Source organism: Carassius carassius, chromosome 25, assembly GCF_963082965.1.
Source record: "Carassius carassius chromosome 25, fCarCar2.1, whole genome shotgun sequence".
Lineage (NCBI taxonomy): Eukaryota > Metazoa > Chordata > Actinopteri > Cypriniformes > Cyprinidae > Carassius > Carassius carassius.
In genome coordinates, this window is record NC_081779.1 from 30,268,164 (window position 1) to 30,290,663 (window position 22,500).

General features: G+C 37.7%; 1 long non-coding RNA gene, 17 other non-coding genes and 6 pseudogenes across 18 annotated transcripts in view; all 24 read left to right on the top strand.

Annotated features, from left to right (window-relative positions):
- Positions 1 to 22,500, top strand: part of LOC132104553 (uncharacterized) — a 343,753-nt gene that overhangs the window by 10,328 nt on the left and 310,925 nt on the right. The window lies entirely within an intron of this gene.
- LOC132105215 (5S ribosomal RNA) lies at positions 6,290 to 6,407 on the top strand. Its single transcript, XR_009423918.1, has one exon. It is a non-coding gene; the product is annotated as a 5S ribosomal RNA (ribosomal RNA).
- LOC132105260 (5S ribosomal RNA) lies at positions 6,492 to 6,611 on the top strand (annotated as a pseudogene).
- LOC132104951 (5S ribosomal RNA) lies at positions 9,052 to 9,170 on the top strand. Its single transcript, XR_009423668.1, has one exon. It is a non-coding gene; the product is annotated as a 5S ribosomal RNA (ribosomal RNA).
- Positions 9,255 to 9,374, top strand: LOC132105262 (5S ribosomal RNA; annotated as a pseudogene).
- On the top strand, positions 10,467 to 10,585 carry LOC132104962 (5S ribosomal RNA). Its single transcript, XR_009423679.1, has one exon. It is a non-coding gene; the product is annotated as a 5S ribosomal RNA (ribosomal RNA).
- On the top strand, positions 10,670 to 10,788 carry LOC132105185 (5S ribosomal RNA). Its single transcript, XR_009423890.1, has one exon. It is a non-coding gene; the product is annotated as a 5S ribosomal RNA (ribosomal RNA).
- On the top strand, positions 11,308 to 11,426 carry LOC132104956 (5S ribosomal RNA). Its single transcript, XR_009423673.1, has one exon. It is a non-coding gene; the product is annotated as a 5S ribosomal RNA (ribosomal RNA).
- Positions 11,511 to 11,629, top strand: LOC132105071 (5S ribosomal RNA). Its single transcript, XR_009423782.1, has one exon. It is a non-coding gene; the product is annotated as a 5S ribosomal RNA (ribosomal RNA).
- On the top strand, positions 12,009 to 12,128 carry LOC132105314 (5S ribosomal RNA; annotated as a pseudogene).
- On the top strand, positions 13,841 to 13,959 carry LOC132104974 (5S ribosomal RNA). The gene has a single exon (XR_009423690.1). It is a non-coding gene; the product is annotated as a 5S ribosomal RNA (ribosomal RNA).
- LOC132105072 (5S ribosomal RNA) lies at positions 14,044 to 14,162 on the top strand. The gene has a single exon (XR_009423783.1). It is a non-coding gene; the product is annotated as a 5S ribosomal RNA (ribosomal RNA).
- Positions 14,675 to 14,794, top strand: LOC132105264 (5S ribosomal RNA; annotated as a pseudogene).
- LOC132105187 (5S ribosomal RNA) lies at positions 15,980 to 16,098 on the top strand. Its single transcript, XR_009423892.1, has one exon. It is a non-coding gene; the product is annotated as a 5S ribosomal RNA (ribosomal RNA).
- LOC132104986 (5S ribosomal RNA) lies at positions 16,766 to 16,884 on the top strand. Its single transcript, XR_009423702.1, has one exon. It is a non-coding gene; the product is annotated as a 5S ribosomal RNA (ribosomal RNA).
- LOC132105322 (5S ribosomal RNA) lies at positions 16,969 to 17,088 on the top strand (annotated as a pseudogene).
- Positions 17,805 to 17,923, top strand: LOC132104997 (5S ribosomal RNA). The gene has a single exon (XR_009423713.1). It is a non-coding gene; the product is annotated as a 5S ribosomal RNA (ribosomal RNA).
- Positions 18,008 to 18,126, top strand: LOC132105119 (5S ribosomal RNA). Its single transcript, XR_009423828.1, has one exon. It is a non-coding gene; the product is annotated as a 5S ribosomal RNA (ribosomal RNA).
- Positions 19,364 to 19,482, top strand: LOC132105152 (5S ribosomal RNA). The gene has a single exon (XR_009423859.1). It is a non-coding gene; the product is annotated as a 5S ribosomal RNA (ribosomal RNA).
- On the top strand, positions 19,567 to 19,685 carry LOC132105005 (5S ribosomal RNA). The gene has a single exon (XR_009423720.1). It is a non-coding gene; the product is annotated as a 5S ribosomal RNA (ribosomal RNA).
- LOC132105065 (5S ribosomal RNA) lies at positions 20,059 to 20,177 on the top strand. The gene has a single exon (XR_009423777.1). It is a non-coding gene; the product is annotated as a 5S ribosomal RNA (ribosomal RNA).
- Positions 20,262 to 20,380, top strand: LOC132105006 (5S ribosomal RNA). The gene has a single exon (XR_009423721.1). It is a non-coding gene; the product is annotated as a 5S ribosomal RNA (ribosomal RNA).
- On the top strand, positions 21,593 to 21,711 carry LOC132105123 (5S ribosomal RNA). Its single transcript, XR_009423832.1, has one exon. It is a non-coding gene; the product is annotated as a 5S ribosomal RNA (ribosomal RNA).
- On the top strand, positions 21,796 to 21,915 carry LOC132105265 (5S ribosomal RNA; annotated as a pseudogene).

The window sequence follows — 22,500 nt, forward strand, 5'->3', positions numbered from 1 at the left end:
TGGAGAGACACGCATGGCAAACGACACTGGAATGGCTGGAGAGACACGTATGGCAAACGAAACTGGACTGGCTGGAGAGACACGTATGGCAAACGACACTGGACTGCTTGGAGAGACACGTATGGCAAATGACCCTGGACTGGCTGGAGAGACACGCATGGCAAATGATCCTGGAGTGGAGTATCGACAACGAGCAGGACACGGTAAAAAACAAGATGCAAGAGATAAAATTGGTGAAAGGAAATACTTAAAGGAGGCAACTGTGATTGTGAATGTCGAGAACGTAAATGAGGTGAGAGCTGTGGATATTATTAAAGCGGTGACGGAAAAATGTGGATATGGTAAAATTTTAGCACTAAGGCCAAGACAAGGAAAGGAATATGAACTGACAATGGAGAAAGAAGAAACATGTGATGAACTGACTGAGGGATTGTTAATTAAAGGAGTTAACTGTGAGATAAAGAAACTGCAAAATAGAGATTATGTTGTTTCCTTCATGCACCTGCCCGTCTACCTTGATGATAAAGACATTTTTAGAAAATTGGAGGGATGGGGAGTTAATCCCATTTCAAAATTAAAAAGAAGATGCTACCCGGGCACTGAAATAGAGGATGGAACAAGGTTTTTAAAAGTGAGATTCCCCAAGGAGGTGGCATCATTGCCCTACAGCACAAAGCTGGAAACAGCAGAAGGGCCGCAGTACTTTAGGGTGATGCACAGCCACCAGGTGAAGACCTGTAAGCTGTGCATGAGCCCGGATCATCTGCTCAAAGAATGCCCTGAATTTAAGTGTCACAAGTGCGAGGAAAGGGGACATTTCGCAAGGGATTGCAATGCGGTCAGATGCCCGGAGTGTCAAAAGATTTTAAACAAGTGTGAGTGTTGGATGGAGGGAGAGGAAGGAGGTCTGGAGCATCGGGTGGACGGACAGGTGCATGAAGGAAACACTGAAGAGGAAGGAGATATTGATGAAGGACAAGGGGATGAAGGATTATCACAAAAGGAAACAGAAGGAGGAACAGGAAACCAAGAGGAAGAAGAAGAAGGAAAAAAGAATGATATGGATGAGGAACAAACAGCAGAACAGAATACCCAATGGACAGAAATGGAAATATCTGACAGTTTTAAAAATCTTTTGGATAATGTGGAGAGGGATGAACAGGGAATGTATGATCAAAACAAAGAAATGGTCAGTGAAGAAGAAACAAGGATGGACAACATGGGAAAAGACAGAGGGGAGAGAGGACAAAGTAGAAGAAGAACATTAAAGGTAAAACCAAATGTGGAAAATGCAAGAAAAAAGTTAATGACAAGGGGCCGAGTAAAAAGTGTAAACAGATATGAAGTGTTAAGAGGGCTGGAGGGAGAAGATGGAAAATAATGGTTTTTATGTATTTATTTTTATTTATTTTAATGGTTTTAAGTTGTGTTACTTTTAATGCAAGGGGATTGATGGACATGGGTAAATTTGAAAAGGTGAAAGAAAAGTGTAAAGGAGAGGATGTGATTTTATTACAAGAAACTAACTGGAGGGAAGAGTACATGACTGAAATAAGGAAAAGGTGGAGCGGAGAGATTTTATATAACAATGGTGATGGGAGGCTTGGAAGAGGAGTTGCGATTTTAATAAAAGAAAACTGTGGGGTATCATGTAAAACAATATATAATGATGTAGATGGGAAATGTATTGCGGTTGAAATGGAGTATGAGGAGAAAAAAGTTATTGTAGTTAATATTCATGCACCGACTGTAGAGAATGAAAAGAAGGAATATTTTAATGTATTAAGAGATTTTTTAAAAAAGCATAAAGAAGTTATTATGATGGGTGATTTTAATACCGTTTTCAGTAAATTAGAAATGGGTGAGGGAATGGTTTTTAAAAATGATAAAGGAAGAAAAGAACTGAAACTATTAATGGAAGAAAATAATATGATTGATGTATGGAGAGAAAGAAATGAAAAAAAGAAAGAATATTCAAGGAGGCAATTAGTAGGGAATTTTATGTGTAAGACAAGGATTGATTTTATTTTGTGTACAAGGAACATTGAAGGATATATCGGTAACATTAAATATGAAGAATCAAGCTTAAGTGACCATAAACCAATTTTTTTGCAAGTAGACTGGAGTTCAGTGAAAAGAGGGCCGGGTGTATGGGTGTTAAATGTAGAGGTTTTGAAGAATGAGGAGTATGTTTTAAGTATTAAAGAAATTATTGAAAAAGAAAAGGAGAATGAAATGTACAGTGAAGATAAACGGATATGGTGGGAAAATGTTAAATATTTAGTTAAAAAATTCACAATAAAGTATTGCAAATTAATACAGATATGTAAGAGGAAGAAGGAGAGAGAAATAAGAGAAAAATTGGAAAAGGAATTAAATGAGAATGGGAAAGATATACAAAAAATAAAAGAATTGGAGGGAATATTGAAAGAAATGGAAGAGAAAAAATATGAAGGAGCAAGACTAAGAAGTAAAGCTAAATATACTGTGGAGGGAGAAAAATGTACAAAATTTTTCTTTGATCTAGAAAAAATACGAGGGAAAGCTGGAATGATTAAAGAAATAAGAGGAAAAAATGGTGTAGTGGTGGAAACAAATGAGGAAATATTAAAAGAAGTAAAAGCATATTATGAGAACCTGTTTAGTACTGAGGGGTTGAAGGAAGAAGAGAAATTGGAGTTACTTAAGCAAATAAAAACAACAGTAGGAGAAGTAGACAAAAAAGAGTGTGATGAAGAGATAAGAGAAGAAGAGATAAAAAGAGCAATAAGGGAATTAAACAAAAATAAAAGTACAGGTATAGATGGTTTGGGGAGTGAATTTTATATTGTTTTTAAAGATTTTTTAACCAGTATTTTAAAAGAAGTATATGAAGAGATCTTTAAAAAAGAAGAAATGAATCAGAGAATGGGGATGGGATTATTAAAGTTGATATATAAAAGAAAAGGAGATAAAGTAGACTTAAAAAATTATAGACCAATTATAATGTTGAATACAGATCTGAAAATTTTAACAAAAGTTTTAGCCAACAGATTGAAAGAGGTAATGCCAACCATAATTGAAACAAATCAAGTGTATGGAGTTAAAGGGAAAGATATAGCGGACACAACTTTAAGTATAATAGATAGAATAAGATATATGAAAGAAAAAAACAAAAAAGGATATGTTATTAGTTTGGATTTCGAAAAGGCTTTTGATAGAGTGGAGCATTAATATTTATTTGGAATTTTAAGAAGGTACGGGTTTGGGGAAAATTTTATCAAGTGGATTACAATTTTATATAGGGGAGCAATAACAAGAAGACAGTGTAATGGTTTTTTAACTGAATGTTTTAAAATTACTAGATCAATAAGACAAGGATGTCCATTATCCTTTAGTTGCAGAACCATTGGGATTAGCTATTAAAATAGACGAAGACATAAGAGGGATAAACATTGAAGGAAGTGGGGGAAATGAAAAAATATTTCAATATGCAGATGATACGACAATAATAGTTAAAGATATAGAGAGTGTTAATAAAGTAATGGAAGTAGTACAGATGTTTTGTAGGGGATCAGGAGGTAAGATAAATGAAGAAAAAACTATATATATGAGATTTGGAGGAGTGACTGTTTTAACAGAGTATTTTCATTTTAAAGAAACAAAAGAAATAAGGATTTTAGGTGTTCTAATGGGAAAAGAAGAAAGGAATGTTAAAGAAAAAATGTGGGAAGAAATAGTAGGAGGTATTGAAAGAAGGTTAAATTTTTGGAAATTGAGGACATTAAGTTTAAAAGGGAAGGTTTTAATTTTAAATGTGTTAATGGTGTCAAAGTTGTGGTATGTTTTATATGTAACTGCTATGCCAATGTGGGTGGAGACAAGGTTGAAAAAATGTTTTTTAGATTTTTTATGGAATAGTAAACCGTCAAGAATTGCATATAGTACATTAATAGGAGAAATAGGGAAAGGAGGGATGGGATTAATTGATGTTGAACAGAGAAAAAATAGCTTAAGAATTAAAATAGTAAAAAAATATCTAGATGATGGTCACAAAACTGCATGGAAAAAAACAATGGAATATTTTTTAAACAAATGTGGGGATTTTAACATGGGGGATGGGATTTTATGGATGAAAACAAAGAATTGGATGACAGAGTGCTTACCAGAGTTTTATAGGGAAATGTTTAGTGCCTGGGGAAAATTTTTAGATAGACTTGAGTATGATCCACATGGGAGAGAAAACATTTTAAATCAACCTCTGTTTTTAAACCAAAACATTTTAAAACAAGACAAAGGAATTTTTTTAAAGAAATGGATGGAAGTGGGGATAACAAGAGTGAGAGATGTTTTGTATGAATTTAAAGAAGGGTTTTTACCAACACAATTTATTGTAGATGCAATGGAGGAGGCAAAAGAGGATTACAGTGAACAAGTAATAAAAAATAACTATGAAATCTTTAAAAATGCAATACCTAAAGAGTGGATAAAAAGAATAGAAAGTATGGAAGGAGAGCCAAAAGAGAAATGTATTCATGTGAAATTAGGGGGAAAACTGTATGATTTTAAGGAATGTACTGTGAAAATGATTTATTGTGCTTTTAGAGATGATGTTTTTAAAGAGCCGATTGCAAATGGTTACTGGGTGCAGAAATTCAAAGATTTAAAAAAAGAGTGTATATGGAGAAACATGACGGGGAAATGTGTGGAAACAAAATTGGAATGTTTGGAGTATTTTATAAGGCATAAAGTGGTTTTTACTCATGTTATTTTAAATAAAATAGGAATGGAAGAAAATGTTCTGTGTAAAGTGTGCCAGGAAGAGGAAGAGGGGATTTTACATATGTTTTTACATTGTAGAGAGCTAGAGGACTTTTTAAGGAAATGTAAATGTTTAATTAAAAATGTGACTGAGGAGTGGGATGAAAATGTAATGTAATGGAACAGAGTTGTGATGTTTGGTTGGGAAAAAAAGTTTCAAAACAAAAGTTTCATTAATCTGTGTGTAATGCTAATGAAAAGTGCAATATGGGACAGAAGAACTGTGGCTGAAAAGGAAAAAATTGTGTTGGATGTTTGGAGGATGTTTAAAAGAAAAACAGAATTATATACTGAAAGACTGTATGTGTACTTTAAAGGTGTAAATATGTTAGACTCTTTTTATGATGTTTTTACCCCAAAAGTTTATTGTGTTTTAAATGATTTAATGTGGAAGCTGCCAGGAAGTGAAGGAGATTTTTAAATTATCTATGTAAAGGAAAGATGTGTAATGTAGGGATGTGTAAAGGCAATGTTCTGTATTTTCTGTTGATTGCGTTTAATCTATTGTATTTTATTGATTGAAATTTCTTAATAAAAAAAATAAAAAAAATAAAAGGCTATGCCCGATCTCGTCTGATCTCGGAAGCTAGATCAGAATTGTTAATGCCCGATCTCTGAATCTTAGCAGGTTTAGGTCTGGTTAGTACTTGGATGAGAGACCGCCTGGGAATACCAGGTGCTTTAAGCTTTTTGGAAATTTTTCAGTAATTATATAATAATCTTGCCAAAAAAAAAAAATAGTGTCATTGCCCGATCTCTGAATATTAGCAGGTTTGGGCCTGGTTAGTACTTGGATGGGAGACCGCCTTGGAATAGCAAGGTGCTTTAAGCTTTTTGGAAATTTTTCACTAAGTATATAATAATCTTGCAAAAAAAAAAAAAAAAAAAAGAGTCAATGCCCGATCTCTGAATCTTAGCAGGTTTAGGTCTGGTTAGTACTTGGATGAGAGACCGCCTGGGAGTACCAGGTGCTGTAAGCTTTTTGGAAATTTTTCACTAAGTATATAATAATCTTGCAAAAAAAAAAAAAAAGACTCAATGCCCGATCTCTGAATCTTAGCAGGTTTAGGTCTGGTTAGTACTTGGATGGGAGACCGCCTTGGAATAGCAAGGTGCTTTAAGCTTTTTGGAAATTTTTCATTAATTATATAATTATCTTGCTAAAAAAAATAGTGTCATTGCCCGATCTCTGAATATTAGCAGGTTTGGGCCTGGTTAGTACTTGGATGGGAGACCGCCTTGGAATAGCAAGGTGCTTTAAGCTTTTTGGACATTTTTCACTAAGTATATAATAATCTTGCAAAAAAAAAAAAATTGTCAATGCCCGATCTCTGAATCTTAGCAGGTTTAGGTCTGGTTAGTACTTAGATGAGAGACCGCCTGGGAATACCAGGTGCTTTAAGCTTTTGGGTTTTCTTTCCTACTTATATAATGTACTGGACATTAGAATGACTGATCTTTAAATAGCCCTCTCTTTGCACCAACCTTCGCTTACGGCCATACCAACCTGGCTATGCCGATCTTGTCTGATCTCGGAAGCTAAGCAGGTTTGGGCCTGGTTAGTACTTGGATGGGAGACCGCCTGGGAATACTAGGTGCTGTAAGCTTTTGGGTTTTCTTCCCTACTTATACAATGTACTGGCGATTAGAATGGCGGATCTTTAAACAGCCCTCTCTTTGCAGCAACCTTCGCTTATGGCCATACCAACCTGGCTATGCCTGATCTCGTCTGATCTCGGAAGCTAAGCAGGCTTGGGCCTGGTTAGTGCTTGGATGGGAGACCGCCTTGGAATAGCAAGGTGCTTTAAGCTTTTTGGAAATTTTTCACTAAGTATATAATAATCTTGCAAAAAAAAAAAAAATAGTGTCATTGCCCAATCTCTGAATATTAGCAGGTTTGGGCCTGGTTAGTGCTTGGATGGGAGACCGCCTTGGAATAGCAAGGTGCTTTAAGCTTTTTGGAAATTTTTCACTAAGTATATAATAATCTTGCAAAAAAAAAAAAAAATAGTGTCATTGCCCGATCTCTGAATATTAGCAGGTTTGGGCCTGGTTAGTACTTGGATGGGAGACCGCCTTGGAATAGCAAGGTGCTTTAAGCTTTTTGAAAATTTTTCACTAAGTATTTAATAATCTTGCAAAAAAAAAAAAAAAAACTCAATGCCCGATCTCTGAATCTTAGCAGGTTTAGGTCTGGTTAGTACTTGGATGAGAGACCGCCTGGGAATACCAGGTGCTTTAAGCTTTTTGGAAATTTTTCAGTAATTATATAATAATCTTGCCGAAAAAAAAATAGTGTCATTGCCCGATCTCTGAATATTAGCAGGTTTGGGCCTGGTTAGTACTTGGATGGGAGACCGCCTTGGAATAGCAAGGTGCTTTAAGCTTTTTGGAAATTTTTCACTAAGTATATAATAATCTTGCAAAAAAAAAAAAAAGAGTCAATGCCCGATCTCTGAATCTTAGCAGGTTTAGGTCTGGTTAGTACTTGGATGAGAGACCGCCTGGGAATATCAGGTGCTTTAAGCTTTTTGGAAATTTTTCAGTAATTATATAATAATCTTGCCAAAAAAAAAAAATAGTGTCATTGCCCGATCTCTGAATATTAGCAGGTTTGGTCCTGGTTAGTACTTGGATGGGAGACCGCCTTGGAATAGCAAGGTGCTTTAAGCTTTTTGGAAATTTTTCACTAAGTATATAATAATCTTGCAAAAAAAAAAAAAAAAGACTCAATGCCCAATCTCTGAATCTTAGCAGGTTTAGGTCTGGTTAGTACTTGGATGAGAGACCGCCTGGGAATACCAGGTGCTTTAAGCTTTTTGGAAATTTTTCAGTAATTATATAATAATCTTGCCGAAAAAAAAAATAGTGTCATTGCCCGATCTCTGAATATTAGCAGGTTTGGGCCTGGTTAGTACTTGGATGGGAGACCGCCTTGGAACAGCAAGGTGCTTTAAGCTTTTTGGAAATTTTTCACTAAGTATATAATAATCTTGCAAAAAAAGAGTCAATGCCCAATCTCTGAATATGATAGTATATAATAATCTTGCAAAAAAAAAGAGTCAATGCCCCAATGTCTGAATATTATCAGGATTGGGCCTGGTTAGTGCTTGGATGGGAGACCGCCTTGGAATAGCAAGGTGCTTTAAGCTTTTTGGAAATTTTTCACTAAGTATATAATGATCTTGCAAAAAAAAAAAAAATAGTGTCATTGCCCGATCTCTGAATATTAGCAGGTTTGGGCCTGGTTAGTACTTGGATGGGAGACCGCCTTGGAATAGCAAGGTGCTTTAAGCTTTTTGGAAATTGTTCACCAAGTATATAATAATCTTGCAAAAAAAAAAAAAAGACTCAATGCACAATCTCTGAATCTTAGCAGGTTTAGGTCTAGTTAGTACTTGGATGAGAGACCGCCTGGGAATACCAGGTGCTTTAAGCTTTTTGGAAATTTTTCAGTAATTATATAATAATCTTGCCAAAAAAAAATAGTGTCATTGCCCGATCTCTGAATATTAGCTGGTTTGGGCCTGGTTAGTACTTGGATGGGAGACCGCCTTGGAATAGCAAGGTGTTTTAAGCTTTTTGGAAATTTTTCAGTAAGTATATAATAATCTTGCAAAAAAAAAAAAAAAAAAAGAGTCAATGCCCGATCTCTGAATCTTAGCAGGTTTAGGTCTGGTTAGTACTTGGATGAGAGACCGCCTGGGAATACCAGGTGCTTTAAGCTATTTGGAAATTTTTCAGTAATTATATAATAATCTTGCCAAAAAAAAAAAAATAGTGTCATTGCCCGATCTCTGAATATTAGCAGGTTTGGGCCTGGTTAGTACTTGGATGGGAGACTGCCTTGGAATAGCAAGGTGCTTTAAGCTTTTTGGAAATTTTTCACTAAGTATATAATAATCTTGCAAAAAAAAAAAAAAAAGAGTCAATGCCCTATCTCTGAATCTTAGCAGGTTTAGGTCTGGTTAGTACTTGGATGAGAGACCGCCTGGGAATACCAGGTGCTTTAAGCTTTTTGGAAATTTTTCACTAAGTATATAATAATCTTGCAAAAAAAAAAAAAAAAGAAAAAATTGTCAATGCCCGATCTCTGAATCTTAGCAGGTTTAGGTCTGGTTAGTACTTAGATGAGAGACCGCCTGGGAATACCAGGTGCTTTAAGCTTTTGGGTTTTCTTTCCTACTTATATAATGTACTGGCCATTAGGATGACTGATCTTTAAATAGCCCTCTCTTTGCAGCAACCTTCGCTTACGGCCATACCAACCTGGCTATGCCCGATCTCGTCTGATCTCGGAAGCTAAGCAGGTTTGGGCCTGGTTAGTACTTGGATGGGAGACCGCCTGGGAATACTAGGTGCTGTAAGCTTTTGGGTTTTCTTCCCTACTTATACAATGTACTGGTGATTAGAATGGCTGATCTTTAAATAGCCCTCTCTTTGCAGCAACCTTCGCTTATGGCCATACCAACCTGGCTATGCCTGATCTCGTCTGATCTCGGAAGCTAAGCAGGCTTGGGCCTGGTTAGTGCTTGGATGGGAGACCGCCTTGGAATAGCAAGGTGCTTTAAGCTTTTTGGAAATTTTTCACTAAGTATATAATGATCTTGCAAAAAAAATAAAAAATAGTGTCATTGCCCGATCTCTGAATATTAGCAGGTTTGGGCCTGGTTAGTACTTGGATGGGAGACCGCCTTGGAATAGCAAGGTGCTTTAAGCTTTTTGGAAATTTTTCACCAAGTATATAATAATCTTGCAAAAAAAAAAAAAAGACTCAATGCACAATCTCTGAATCTTAGCAGGTTTAGGTCTAGTTAGTACTTGGATGAGAGACCGCCTGGGAATACCAGGTGATTTAAGCTTTTTGGAAATTTTTCAGTAATTATATAATAATCTTGCCAAAAAAAAATAGTGTCATTGCCCGATCTCTGAATATTAGCTGGTTTGGGCATGGTTAGTACTTGGATGGGAGACCGCCTTGGAATAGCAAGGTGCTTTAAGCTTTTTGGAAATTTTTCAGTAAGTATATAATAATCTTGCAAAAAAAAAAGAGTCAATGCCCGATCTCTGAATCTTAGCAGGTTTAGGTCTGGTTAGTACTTGGATGAGAGACCGCCTGGGAATACCAGGTGCTTTAAGCTATTTGGAAATTTTTCAGTAATTATATAATAATCTTGCCAAAAAAAAAAAATAGTGTCATTGCCCGATCTCTGAATATTAGCAGGTTTGGGCCTGGTTAGTACTTGGATGGGAGACTGCCTTGGAATAGCAAGGTGCTTTAAGCTTTTTGGAAATTTTTCACTAAGTATATAATAATCTTGCAAAAAAAAAAAAAAAATAGTCAATGCCCGATCTCTGAATCTTAGCAGGTTTAGGTCTGGTTAGTACTTGGATGAGAGACCGCCTGGGAATACCAGGTGCTTTAAGCTTTTTGGAAATTTTTCACTAAGTATATAATAATCTTGCAAAAAAAAAAAAAAAAAAGAAAAAATTGTCAATGCCCGATCTCTGAATCTTAGCAGGTTTAGGTCTGGTTAGTACTTAGATGAGAGACCGCCTGGGAATACCAGGTGCTTTAAGCTTTTGGGTTTTCTTTCCTACTTATATAATGTACTGGCCATTAGGATGACTGATCTTTAAATAGCCCTCTCTTTGCAGCAACCTTCGCTTACGGCCATACCAACCTGGCTATGCCCGATCTCGTCTGATCTCGGAAGCTAAGCAGGTTTGGGCCTGGTTAGTACTTGGATGGGAGACCGCCTGGGAATACTAGGTGCTGTAAGCTTTTGGGTTTTCTTCCCTACTTATACAATGTACTGGCGATTAGAATGGCTGATCTTTAAATAGCCCTCTCTTTGCAGCAACCTTCGCTTATGGCCATACCAACCTGGCTATGCCTGATCTCGTCTGATCTCGGAAGCTAAGCAGGCTTGGGCATGGTTAGTACTTGGATGGGAGACCGCCTGGGAGTACCAGGTGCTGTAAGCTTTTTGGAAATTTTTCACTAAGTATATAATAATCTTGCAAAAAAAAAAAAAAAACAAAAAAAGAGTCAATGCCCGATCTCTGAATCTTAGCAGGTTTAGGTCTGGTTAGTACTTGGATGAGAGACCGCCTGGGAATACCAGGTGCTTTAAGCTTTTTGGAAATTTTTCAGTAATTATATAATAATCTTGCCAAAAAAAAAAATAGTGTCATTGTCCGATCTCTGAATATTAGCAGGTTTAGGCCTGGTTAGTACTTGGATGGGAGACCGCCTTGGAATAGCAAGGTGCTTTAAGCTTTTTGGAAATTTTTCACTAAGTATATAATAATCTTGCAAGAAAAAAAAATTGTCAATGCCCGATCTCTGAATCTTAGCAGGTTTAGGTCTGGTTAGTACTTAGATGAGAGACCGCCTGGGAATACCAGGTGCTTTAAGCTTTTGGGTTTTCTTTCCTACTTATATAATGTACTGGACATTAGGATGACTGATCTTTAAATAGCCCTCTCTTTGCAGCAACCTTCGCTTGCGGCCATACCAACCTGGCTATGCCCGATCTCGTCTGATCTCGGAAGCTAAGCAGGTTTGGGCCTGGTTAGTACTTGGATGGGAGACCGCCTGGGAATACTAGGTGCTGTAAGCTTTTGGGTTTTCTTCCCTACTTATACAATGTACTGGCGATTAGAATGGCTGATCTTTAAATAGCCCTCTCTTTGCAGCAACCTTCGCTTATGGCCATACCAACCTGGCTATACCTGATCTCGTCTGATCTCGGAAGCTAAGCAGGCTTGGGCCTGGTTAGTACTTGGATGGGAGACTGCCTGGGAGTACCAGGTGCTGTAAGCTTTTTGGAAATTTTTCACTAAGTATATAATAATCTTGCAAAAAAAAAAAAAAAAAAAAAAAAGTGTCATTGCCCGATCTCTGAATATTAGCAGGTTTAGGCCTGGTTAGTACTTGGATGGGAGACCGCCTTGGAATAGCAAGGTGCTTTAAGCTTTTTGGAAATTTTTCACTAAGTATATAATAATCTTGCAAAAAAAAAAAAATTTGTCAATGCCCGATCTCTGAATCTTAGCAGGTTTAGGTCTGGTTAGTACTTAGATGAGAGACCGCCTGGGAATATCAGGTGCTTTAAGCTTTTGGGTTTTCTTCCCTACTTATACAATGTACTGGCGATTAGAATGGCTGATCTTTAAATAGCCCTCTCTTTGCAGCAACCTTCGCTTATGGCCATACCAATCTGGCTATGCCTGATCTCGTCTGATCTCGGAAGCTAAGCAGGCTTGGGCCTGGTTAGTGCTTGGATGGGAGACCGCCTTGGAATAGCAAGGTGCTTTAAGCTTTTTGGAAATTTTTCACTAAGTATATAATAATCTTGCAAAAAAAAAAAATAGTGTCATTGCCCAATCTCTGAATATTAGCAGGTTTGGGCCTGGTTAGTACTTGGATGGGAGACCGCCTTGGAATAGCAAGGTGCTTTAAGCTTTTTGGAAATTTTTCACTAAGTATATAATAATCTTGCAAAAAAAGAGTCAATGCCCAATCTCTGAATATAATATATATAATAATCTTGCAAAAAAAAAGAGTCAATGCCCCAATGTCTGAATATTAGCAGGATTGGGCCTGGTTAGTGCTTGGATGGGAGACCGCCTTGGAATAGCAAGGTGCTTTAAGCTTTTTGGAAATTTTTCACTAAGTATATAATGATCTTGCAAAAAAAAAAAAAATAGTGTCATTGCCCGATCTCTGAATATTAGCAGGTTTGGGCCTGGTTAGTACTTGGATGGGAGACCGCCTTGGAATAGCAAGGTGCTTTAAGCTTTTTGGAAATTTTTCACCAAGTATATAATAATCTTGCAAAAAAAAAAAAAAAGACTCAATGCACAATCTCTGAATCTTAGCAGGTTTAGGTCTAGTTAGTACTTGGATGAGAGACCGCCTGGGAATACCAGGTGCTTTAAGCTTTTTGGAAATTTTTCAGTAATTATATAATAATCTTGCCAAAAAAAAATAGTCATTGCCCGATCTCTGAATATTAGCTGGTTTGGGCCTGGTTAGTACTTGGATGGGAGACCGCCTTGGAATAGCAAGGTGCTTTAAGCTTTTTGGAAATTTTTCACTAAGTATATAATAATCTTGCAAAAAAAAAAAAAAAATAGTCAATGCCCGATCTCTGAATCTTAGCAGGTTTAGGTCTGGTTAGTACTTGGATGAGAGACCGCCTGGGAATACCAGGTGCTTTAAGCTATTTGGAAATTTTTCAGTAATTATATAATAATCTTGCCAAAAAAAAAAAATAGTGTCATTGCCCGATCTCTGAATATTAGCAGGTTTGGGCCTGGTTAGTACTTGGATGGGAGACTGCCTTGGAATAGCAAGGTGCTTTAAGCTTTTTGGAAATTTTTCACTAAGTATATAATAATCTTGCAAAAAAAAAAAAAAAATAGTCAATGCCCGATCTCTGAATCTTAGCAGGTTTAGGTCTGGTTAGTACTTGGATGAGAGACCGCCTGGGAATACCAGGTGCTTTAAGCTTTTTGGAAATTTTTCACTAAGTATATAATAATCTTGCAAAAAAAAAAAAAAAAAGAAAAAATTGTCAATGCCCGATCTCTGAATCTTAGCAGGTTTAGGTCTGGTTAGTACTTGGATGAGAGACCGCCTGGGAATACCAGGTGCTTTAAGCTTTTTGGAAATTTTTCAGTAATTATATAATAATCTTGCCAAAAAAAAAAATAGTGTCATTGTCCGATCTCTGAATATTAGCAGGTTTAGGCCTGGTTAGTACTTGGATGGGAGACCGCCTTGGAATAGCAAGGTGCTTTAAGCTTTTTGGAAATTTTTCACTAAGTATATAATAATCTTGCAAAAAAAAAAAATTGTCAATGCCCGATCTCTGAATCTTAGCAGGTTTAGGTCTGGTTAGTACTTAGATGAGAGACCGCCTGGGAATACCAGGTGCTTTAAGCTTTTGGGTTTTCTTTCCTACTTATATAATGTACTGGACATTAGGATGACTGATCTTTAAATAGCCCTCTCTTTGCAGCAACCTTCGCTTACGGCCATACCAACCTGGCTATGCCCGATCTCGTCTGATCTCGGAAGCTAAGCAGGTTTGGGCCTGGTTAGTACTTGGATGGGAGACCGCCTGGGAATACTAGGTGCTGTAAGCTTTTGGGTTTTCTTCCCTACTTATACAATGTACTGGCGATTAGAATGGCTGATCTTTAAATAGCCCTCTCTTTGCAGCAACCTTCGCTTATGGCCATACCAACCTGGCTATACCTGATCTCGTCTGATCTCGGAAGCTAAGCAGGCTTGGGCCTGGTTAGTACTTGGATGGGAGACTGCCTGGGAGTACCAGGTGCTGTAAGCTTTTTGGAAATTTTTCACTAAGTATATAATAATCTTGCAAAAAAAAAAAAAAAAGAGTCAATGCCCGATCTCTGAATCTTAGCAGGTTTAGGTCTGGTTAGTACTTGGATGAGAGACCGCCTGGGAATACCAGGTGCTTTAAGCTTTTAGGAAATTTTTCAGTAATTATATAATAATCTTGCCAAAGAAAAAATAGTGTCATTGCCCGATCTCTGAATATTAGCAGGTTTAGGCCTGGTTAGTACTTGGATGGGAGACCGCCTTGGAATAGCAAGGTGCTTTAAGCTTTTTGGAAATTTTTCACTAAGTATATAATAATCTTGCAAAAAAAAAAAAATTTGTCAATGCCCGATCTCTGAATCTTAGCAGGTTTAGGTCTGGTTAGTACTTAGATGAGAGACCGCCTGGGAATACCAGGTGCTTTAAGCTTTTGGGTTTTCTTCCCTACTTATACAATGTACTGGCGATTAGAATGGCTGATCTTTAAATAGCCCTCTCTTTGCAGCAACCTTCGCTTATGGCCATACCAACCTGGCTATGCCTGATCTCGTCTGATCTCGGAAGCTAAGCAGGCTTGGGCCTGGTTAGTGCTTGGATGGGAGACCGCCTTGGAATAGCAAGGTGCTTTAAGCTTTTTGGAAATTTTTCACTAAGTATATAATAATCTTGCAAAAAAAGAGTCAATGCCCAATCTCTGAATATAATATATATAATAATCTTGCAAAAAAAAAGAGTCAATGCCCCAATGTCTGAATATTAGCAGGATTGGGCCTGGTTAGTGCTTGGATGGGAGACCGCCTTGGAATAGCAAGGTGCTTTAAGCTTTTTGGAAATTTTTCACTAAGTATATAATGATCTTGCAAAAAAAAAAAAAAATAGTGTCATTGCCCGATCTCTGAATATTAGCAGGTTTGGGCCTGGTTAGTACTTGGATGGGAGACCGCCTTGGAATAGCAAGGTGCTTTAAGCTTTTTGGAAATTTTTCACCAAGTATATAATAATCTTGCAAAAAAAAAAAAAAAGACTTAATGCACAATCTCTGAATCTTAGCAGGTTTAGGTCTAGTTAGTACTTGGATGAGAGACCGCCTGGGAATACCAGGTGCTTTAAGCTTTTTGGAAATTTTTCAGTAATTATATAATAATCTTGCCAAAAAAAAATAGTGTCATTGCCCGATCTCTGAATATTAGTTGGTTTGGGCCTGGTTAGTACTTGGATGGGAGACCGCCTTGGAATAGCAAGGTGCTTTAAGCTTTTTGGAAATTTTTCACTAAGTATATAATAATCTTGCAAAAAAAGAGTCAATGCCCAATCTCTGAATATAATATATATAATAATCTTGCAAAAAAAAAGAGTCAATGCCCAATGTCTGAATATTAGCAGGATTGGGCCTGGTTAGTGCTTGGATGGGAGACTGCCTTGGAATAGCAAGGTGCTTTAAGCTTTTTGGAACTTTTTCACTAAGTATATAATAATCTTGCAAAAAAAAAAAAAAAATAGTCAATGCCCGATCTCTGAATCTTAGCAGGTTTAGGTCTGGTTAGTACTTGGATGAGAGACCGCCTGGGAATACCAGGTGCTTTAAGCTTTTTGGAAATTTTTCACTAAGTATATAATAATCTTGCAAAAAAAAAAAAAAAAAAGAAAAAATTGTCAATGCCCGATCTCTGAATCTTAGCAGGTTTAGGTCTGGTTAGTACTTAGACCGCCTGGGAATACTAGGTGCTGTAAGCTTTTGGGTTTTCTTCCCTACTTATACAATGTACTGGCGATTAGAATGGCTGATCTTTAAATAGCCCTCTCTTTGCAGCAACCTTCGCTTATGGCCATACCAACCTGGCTATGCCTGATCTCGTCTGATCTCGGAAGCTAAGCAGGCTTGGGCATGGTTAGTACTTGGATGGGAGACCGCCTGGGAGTACCAGGTGCTGTAAGCTTTTTGGAAATTTTTCACTAAGTATATAATAATCTTGCAAAAAAAAAAAAAAGACTCAATGCACAATCTCTGAATCTTAGCAGGTTTAGGTCTAGTTAGTACTTGGATGAGAGACCGCCTGGGAATACCAGGTGATTTAAGCTTTTTGGAAATTTTTCAGTAATTATATAATAATCTTGCCAAAAAAAAAAAATAGTGTCATTGCCCGATCTCTGAATATTAGCAGGTTTGGGCCTGGTTAGTACTTGGATGGGAGACTGCCTTGGAATAGCAAGGTGCTTTAAGCTTTTTGGAAATTTTTCACTAAGTATATAATAATCTTGCAAAAAAAAAAAAAAAATAGTCAATGCCCGATCTCTGAATCTTAGCAGGTTTAGGTCTGGTTAGTACTTGGATGAGAGACCGCCTGGGAATACCAGGTGCTTTAAGCTTTTTGGAAATTTTTCACTAAGTATATAATAATCTTGCAAAAAAAAAAAAAAAAAAGAAAAAATTGTCAATGCCCGATCTCTGAATCTTAGCAGGTTTAGGTCTGGTTAGTACTTAGATGAGAGACCGCCTGGGAATACCAGGTGCTTTAAGCTTTTGGGTTTTCTTTCCTACTTATATAATGTACTGGCCATTAGGATGACTGATCTTTAAATAGCCCTCTCTTTGCAGCAACCTTCGCTTACGGCCATACCAACCTGGCTATGCCCGATCTCGTCTGATCTCGGAAGCTAAGCAGGTTTGGGCCTGGTTAGTACTTGGATGGGAGACCGCCTGGGAATACTAGGTGCTGTAAGCTTTTGGGTTTTCTTCCCTACTTATACAATGTACTGGCGATTAGAATGGCTGATCTTTAAATAGCCCTCTCTTTGCAGCAACCTTCGCTTATGGCCATACCAACCTGGCTATGCCTGATCTCGTCTGATCTTGGAAGCTAAGCAGGCTTGGGCCTGGTTAGTGCTTGGATGGGAGACCGCCTTGGAATAGCAAGGTGCTTTAAGCTTTTTGGAAATTTTTCACTAAGTATATAATAATCTTGCAAAAAAAAAAAATAGTGTCATTGCCCAATCTCTGAATATTAGCAGGTTTGGGCCTGGTTAGTACTTGGATGGGAGACCGCCTTGGAATAGCAAGGTGCTTTAAGCTTTTTGGAAATTTTTCACTAAGTATATAATAATCTTGCAAAAAAAGAGTCAATGCCCAATCTCTGAATATAATATATATAATAATCTTGCAAAAAAAAAGAGTCAATGCCCCAATGTCTGAATATTAGCAGGATTGGGCCTGGTTAGTGCTTGGATGGGAGACTGCCTTGGAATAGCAAGGTGCTTTAAGCTTTTTGGAAATTTTTCACTAAGTATATAATAATCTTGCAAAAAAAAAAAAAAAATAGTCAATGCCCGATCTCTGAATCTTAGCAGGTTTAGGTCTGGTTAGTACTTGGATGAGAGACCGCCTGGGAATACCAGGTGCTTTAAGCTTTTTGGAAATTTTTCACTAAGTATATAATAATCTTGCAAAAAAAAAAAAAAAAAAAGAAAAAATTGTCAATGCCCGATCTCTGAATCTTAGCAGGTTTAGGTCTGGTTAGTACTTAGATGAGAGACCGCCTGGGAATACCAGGTGCTTTAAGCTTTTGGGTTTTCTTTCCTACTTATATAATGTACTGGCCATTAGGATGACTGATCTTTAAATAGCCCTCTCTTTGCAGCAACCTTCGCTTACGGCCATACCAACCTGGCTATGCCCGATCTCGTCTGATCTCGGAAGCTAAGCAGGTTTGGGCCTGGTTAGTACTTGGATGGGAGACCGCCTGGGAATACTAGGTGCTGTAAGCTTTTGGGTTTTCTTCCCTACTTATACAATGTACTGGCGATTAGAATGGCTGATCTTTAAATAGCCCTCTCTTTGCAGCAACCTTCGCTTATGGCCATACCAACCTGGCTATACCTGATCTCGTCTGATCTCGGAAGCTAAGCATGCTTGGGCCTGGTTAGTACTTGGATGGGAGACCGCCTGGGAGTACCAGGTGCTGTAAGCTTTTTGGAAATTTTTCACTAAGTATTTAATAATTTTGCAAAAAAATAAAAAAAACAGAGTCAATGCCCGATCTCTCAATATTAGCAGGTTTGGGCCTGGTTAGTGCTTGGATGGGAGACCGCCTTGGAATAGCAAGGTGCTTTAAGCTTTTTGGAAATTTTTCACTAAGTATATAATAATCTTGCAAAAAAAAAAAAATAGTGTCATTGCCCAATCTCTGAATATTAGCAGGTTTGGGCCTGGTTAGTACTTGGATGGGAGACCGCTTTGGAATAGCAAGGTGCTTTAAGCTTTTTGGAAATTTTTCACTAAGTATATAATAATCTTGCAGAAAAAAAAAAAAGACTCAATGCCCAATCTCTGAATCTTAGCAGGTTTAGGTCTGGTTAGTACTTGGATGAGAGACCACCTGGGAATACCAGGTGCTTTAAGCTTTTTGGAAATTTTTCAGTAATTATATAATAATCTTGCCAAAAAAAAATAGTGTCATTGCCCGATCTCTGAATATTAGCTGGTTTGGGCCTGGTTAGTACTTGGATGGGAGACCGCCTTTGAATAGCAAGGTGCTTTAAGCTTTTTGGAAATTTTTCACTAAGTATTTAATAATTTTGCAAAAAAATTAAAAAAATAGAGTCAATGCCCGATCTCTGAATCTTAGCAGGTTTAGGTCTGGTTAGTACTTGGATGAGAGACCGCCTGGGAATACCAGGTGCTTTAAGCTTTTTGGAAATTTTTCACTAAGTATATAATAATCGTGCAAAAAAAAAAAAAAAAAGAAAAAATTGTCAATGCCCGATCTCTGAATCTTAGCAGGTTTAGGTCTGGTTAGTACTTGGATGAGAGACCGCCTGGGAATACCAGGTGCTTTAAGCTTTTTGGAAATTTTTCAGTAATTATATAATAATCTTGCTAAAAAAAAATAGTGTCATTGCCCGATCTCTGAATATTAGCAGGTTTGGGCCTGGTTAGTACTTGGATGGGAGACCGCCTTGGAATAGCAAGGTGCTTTAAGCTTATTGGAAATTTTTCACTAAGTATATAATAATCTTGCTAAAAAAAAATAGTGTCATTGCCCGATCTCTGAATCTTAGCAGGTTTAGGTCTGGTTAGTACTTAGATGAGAGACCGCCTGGGAATACCAGGTGCTTTAAGCTTTTGCGTTTTCTTTCCTACTTATATAATGTACTGGACATTAGAATGACTGATCTTTAAATAGCCCTCTCTTTGCAGCAACCTTCGCTTATGGCCATACCAACCTGGCTATTACCGATCTCGTCTGATCTCGGAAGCTAAGCAGGTTTGGGCCTGGTTAGTACTTGGATGGGAGACTGCCTGGGAATACTAGGTGCTGTAAGCTTTTGGGTTTTCTTCCCTACTTATACAATGTACTGGCGATTAGAATGGCTGATCTTTAAATAGCCCTCTCTTTGCAGCAACCTTCGCTTATGGCCATACCAACCTGGCTATACCTGATCTCGTCTGATCTCGGAAGCTAAGCAGGCTTGGGCCTGGTTAGTACTTGGATGGGAGACCGCCTGGGAGTACCAGGTGCTGTAAGCTTTTTGGAAATTTTTCACTAAGTATTTAATAATTTTGCAAAAAAAAAAAAAAAAATAGAGTCAATGCCCGATCTCTCAATATTAGCAGGTTTGGGCCTGGTTAGTGCTTGGATGGGAGACCGCCTTGGAATAGCAAGGTGCTTTAAGCTTTTTGGAAATTTTTCACTAAGTATATAATAATCTTGCAAAAAAAAAAAAATTGTCAATGCCCGATCTCTGAATCTTAGCAGGTTTAGGTCTGGTTAGTACTTAGATGAGAGACCGCCTGGGAATACCAGGTGCTTTAAGCTTTTGGGTTTTCTTTCCTACTTATATAATGTACTGGACATTAGAATGACTGATCTTTAAATAGCCCTCTCTTTGCAGCAACCTTCGCTTACGGCCATACCAACCTGGCTATGCCCGATCTTGTCTGATCTCGAAAGCTAAGCAGGTTTGGGCCTGGTTAGTACTTGGATGGGAGACCGCCTGGGAATACTAGGTGCTGTAAGCTTTTGGGTTTTCTTCCCTACTTATACAATGTACTGGCGATTAGAATGGCTGATCTTTAAATAGCCCTCTCTTTGCAGCAACCTTTGCTTATGGCCATACCAACCTGGCTATACCTGATCTCGTCTGATCTCGGAAGCTAAGCAGGCTTGGGCCTGGTTAGTACTTGGATGGGAGACCGCCTGGGAGTACCAGGTGCTGTAAGCTTTTGGAAATTTTTCACTAAGTATTTAATAATTTTGCAAAAAAATAAAAAAAATAGAGTCAATGCCCGATCTCTCAATATTAGCAGGTTTGGGCCTGGTTAGTGCTTGGATGGGAGACCGCCTTGGAATAGCAAGGTGCTTTAAGCTTTTTGGAAATTTTTCACTAAGTATATAATAATCTTGCAAAAAAAAAAAAATAGTGTCATTGCCCAATCTCTGAATATTAGCAGGTTTGGGCCTGGTTAGTACTTGGATGGGAGACCGCTTTGGAATAGCAAGGTGCTTTAAGCTTTTTGGAAATTTTTCACTAAGTATATAATAATCTTGCAGAAAAAAAAAAAAGACTCAATGCCCAATCTCTGAATCTTAGCAGGTTTAGGTCTGGTTAGTACTTGGATGAGAGACCGCCTGGGAATACCAGGTGCTTTAAGCTTTTTGGAAATTTTTCAGTAATTATATAATAATCTTGCCAAAAAAAAATAGTGTCATTGCCCGATCTCTGAATATTAGCTGGTTTGGGCCTGGTTAGTACTTGGATGGGAGACCGCCTTGGAATAGCAAGGTGCTTTAAGCTTTTTGGAAATTTTTCACTTAGTATTTAATAATTTTGCAAAAAAATTAAAAAAATAGAGTCAATGCCCGATCTCTGAATCTTAGCAGGTTTAGGTCTGGTTAGTACTTGGATGAGAGACCGCCTGGGAATACCAGGTGCTTTAAGCTTTTTGGAAATTTTTCACTAAGTATATAATAATCTTGCAAAAAAAAAAAAAAAAAGAAAAAATTGTCAATGCCCGATCTCTGAATCTTAGCAGGTTTAGGTCTGGTTAGTACTACCAGGTGCTTTAAGCTTTTTGGAAATTTTTCAGTAATTATATAATAATCTTGCTAAAAAAAAATAGTGTCATTGCCCGATCTCTGAATATTAGCAGGTTTGGGCCTGGTTAGTACTTGGATGGGAGACCGCCTTGGAATAGCAAGGTGCTTTAAGCTTTTTGGAAATTTTTCACTAAGTATATAATAATCTTGCAAAAAAAAATAGTGTCAATGCCCGATCTCTGAATCTTAGCAGGTTTAGGTCTGGTTAGAACTTAGATGAGAGACCGCCTGGGAATACCAGGTGCTTTAAGCTTTTGCGTTTTCTTTCCTACTTATATAATGTACTGGACATTAGAATGACTGATCTTTAAATAGCCCTCTCTTTGCAGCAACCTTCGCTTATGGCCATACCAACCTGGCTATGACCGATCTCGTCTGATCTCGGAAGCTAAGCAGGTTTGGGCCTGGTTAGTACTTGGATGGGAGACTGCCTGGGAATACTAGGTGCTGTAAGCTTTTGGGTTTTCTTCCCTACTTATACAATGTACTGGCGATTAGAATGGCTGATCTTTAAATAGCCCTCTCTTTGCAGCAACCTTCGCTTATGGCCATACCAACCTGGCTATGCCTGATCTCGTCTGATCTCGGAAGCTAAGCAGGCTTGGGCCTGGTTAGTGCTTGGATGGGAGACCGCCTTGGAATAGCAAGGTGCTTTAAGCTTTTTGGAAATTTTTCACTAAGTATATAGAAATCTTGCAAAAAAAGAGTCAATGCCCAATCTCTGAATATAATATATATAATAATCTTGCAAAAAAAAAGAGTCAATGCCCCAATGTCTGAATATTAGCAGGATTGGGCCTGGTTAGTGCTTGGATGGGAGACCGCCTTGGAATAGCAAGGTGCTTTAAGCTTTTTGGAAATTTTTCACCAAGTATATAATAATCTTGCAAAAAAAAAAAAAAGACTCAATGCACAATCTCTGAATCTTAGCAGGTTTAGGTCTAGTTAGTACTTGGATGAGAGACCGCCTGGGAATACCAGGTGCTTTAAGCTTTTTGGAAATTTTTCAGTAATTATATAATAATCTTGCCAAAAAAAAATAGTGTCATTGCCCGATCTCTGAATATTAGCTGGTTTGGGCCTGGTTAGTACTTGGATGGGAGACCGCCTTGGAATAGCAAGGTGCTTTAAGCTTTTTGGAAATTTTTCAGTAAGTATATAATAATCTTGCAAAAAAAAAAAAAAAAAAGAGTCAATGCCCGATCTCTGAATCTTAGCAGGTTTAGGTCTGGTTAGTACTTGGAT